Source organism: Alexandromys fortis, unplaced genomic scaffold (genome assembly GCF_014885135.2).
Source record: "Alexandromys fortis isolate MF-2015 unplaced genomic scaffold, M_Fortis_MF-2015_v1.1 scaffold_463, whole genome shotgun sequence".
In the NCBI taxonomy this organism is placed as follows: Eukaryota; Metazoa; Chordata; class Mammalia; order Rodentia; family Cricetidae; genus Alexandromys; species Alexandromys fortis.
The window spans coordinates 100444-103412 of record NW_026068407.1 but is presented as its reverse complement, the minus strand read 5'-3'; the positions used below and the strand labels follow the sequence as shown (position 1 = coordinate 103412).

General features: G+C 38.8%; 1 pseudogene; it reads left to right on the top strand.

Moving 5' to 3' along the window:
- The window catches only part of LOC126495614 (protein SET-like), a 2138-nt pseudogene extending 1484 nt beyond the window's left edge, over nt 1-654 (top strand).
- The last annotated feature ends 2315 nt before the right edge of the window (nt 655-2969 follow it).

Below are 2969 nucleotides of genomic sequence, written 5' to 3'. Positions count from 1 at the left end.
AGTTTTTTGGTTTTCACTGGAAGGAAAAGATGCTCATTTTAAATGTTGAAGTGTACAAGTTGCTTTGTTACAATAAAACCAATGTGTACACACACAAAAAATATATTGCCTATCACCCAGTGTCATAAACTGCCAATGATCCTGTATGGGGCTTTTGCAAGCAACCACAATCACTGTCGAGTTCTAAGTGCAGCAGGTCCGGATGATGCTGTTTCTTAGCACTCCTTTCTGAGTTCTGGCCCTTACAGTCTTCCTATCCACTTGGAAAATGAACATCTCTTAAAAATAACAGCCAAAGCATTCATTCTGCGTAGGTATCAGCCAAAGCACAGGGTATGAGGCATATGTGTGTAAGTGAGTATAGCATGGCTCATACCAACTCAGATGAAGGTCAGAGATTAAATGTTGAGAAAAACCTTTTGCCACCCACTGTAGGATCTGGGAATGAAATTCAGGATATTAGACACAGGCATCAAGTTGCTTTACCCAATAATCCATCTTGCCAGCCCCCATGAACTCTTCATGATGAAAGTGTACATGAGACATTTCTCTGTTGCTTGTATTTTTCGTCTTCGAATAGATCGACTTTCTTTGCTGATTCCCTTAGATACACCCTTAATGTTCTGGAAGATCTTCGCGAAGGTCAGAAAGTGAATGATGACATCTTTGTAAACTGGGTGAACAGAACATTGAGTGAAGCTGGAAAGTCAACTTCCGTTCAGAGTTTTAAGGTCAGTATACTGATTGTTATACATTATATTTGCTAGATAATAGCAATTATTTTAAGGATATCTTTGGGTTTATTTGTAAGAATTATTGTTGAGTTTTGCCAAGATTTTTCTTCCCTTGCCCAGCCTTACATCAAGAACACATAATTTGTAAGTAGTGAAATTCTTAGATTTTTTGTTCCCTTTTTTAATAGGACAAGACGATCAGCTCCAGTTTGGCAGTTGTGGATTTAATTGATGCCATCCAGCCAGGCTGCATTAACTATGACCTTGTTAAGAGTGGGAATCTTACTGAAGATGACAAGCACAATAATGCCAAGTAAGGGCAATTGCTCCATGTCGTACAAAGAACACTGGTATTATAGCTAGGGAATCCACTCTAATTTGGGTTCTCTCCCTGGATAGTGATAGTATCTGGAAAAGATCTTTTTATTTGAATGGCTTTATTGAGATCCCATTCACAGACATACAATTCACTCATTTAAGTACAGTATCTAATGGTTTTGACCTTGTTCACACTGTTTCATCAATCACCACAATCAATTTTAGAACACTTAACAAATAATAACACAACCTTCCTGAGCATCGCTCCTCATTGTCACTGCACTCTACTCCCGAGCACGCAGCAAACAACTTAGGTTCTAGCGGTGTGTGCCTATTCTTGACCATTTCATCTTTTCACTATTTACCATCAATTATATATCCCTGTCACCGACATCTCCCCATTTTACTTCTCCACATAAATACCCAAGCCTCTGTCCTTTAGTGAGAATAACGTTGTGGAGCCCACACAAGACAATGCAACCTATATGAATGCAGCTCTATCATTTGCAACAGCATGGGTGACTATGGAGATGATGTCAAACACAAAAATACAAATATGGTGTGATCTTATTTCTGTGAGGAGAAATATTATTTTCCACCTATATATGTGTGGGGGTGTTTTGCCTACAGGTATGCCTGTGTACCACCTGTGTGCCTATTGCCTGAATAAGCCACAAGACTGTGTCTTGTCCTCTGAAACTGGACTTCCAGATTGTTTTGAGTCATCATGTAGGTACTTGGAATTTAACCTGGATTCTCTGGAAAAGCAGCCAGTGAGCCATTTCTCTAGCCCATAAAGGAAATATTTTTAAGCTTTCAGTTCATCACAAAAAAAGATGAAGAAAACTTTTATTTTACAGGGTTCAAAGGTTTAAAATTAATTTAAGAAAAATGGTAAGGGTCACCAAGATGGAGCAGCAGGTAAATGCTCTTACTACAATATCTGATCCCCAGTACCCACATGGTACAAACCAAGAAAAGTGCAGATTCTCAGCCAACCTAGGCAAAATAGCAAGACTTGGTCTAAAAATAGGAAAACACACAAGAAAGGATGGGGTGTAGCTGAGTGGTATAGGGCTTGGGATGAATGAATGAGGCACTGGGCTCCATCCTTTGACCCCACTCACCCCATTTTAAGAACCATGTATGTTGGGTGTAATGACATATAGCACTAATCTATGCACTCTGCCATCTGAGGCAGGAAGTTGATGATTTCAACAACAACCTGGGCTACACAGTGTGACACTGTCAAGAAACAAATAATCAACAAATAGACAAAAGGAAATTAGCAATGTGTCTGACCTTCTAGATTTTAAACACCTGCTGTAGGGGATTATTGGGACAATTTAATGCAAATATGTATGAACTTCAAACAAGGCAAAGACAACACTTAAAAGGATGGCTGACCATACTTTAGAGTGTTTGTCTATATCTCTTAATTTATTTAAACATATTATCCGACTATGCCTCTGTTACTTGCTATGAGTCAAGCACTCTTGCAATATATGTTGAGTTTACCTTCTTCAGTTTCCAAATCAGCAGGGCACACTTGCTATCCCTTACTAGAAGCCTGAGTCTTGGAAGTTTCTTACATTATAGCAATATGGAGGTCTTTCCATTATTTCTTCCCTTCTTCACTAAAGACCAAGACTGTGCCCTAGTTTACTAGGAGACCCATGATAACTCTACCAATACATGCTGATAACCAGTTCTCAGCAGTGCTTTGTGGGAGAGCAAAGATGCTACCCTCAAAATCGTGGATATTATGCACATCATTTCTTTATTCTGTGAGAAGTATTTATACTGAAAACATTGTATTTTACTATCCATAAAGATTCCTGTAGCAGCATATTGGAAATGCTTTCTGAATCATTTGAGGTTTGATTCTGCCTGTTCTCTTAGCTGCACATTTTAGTC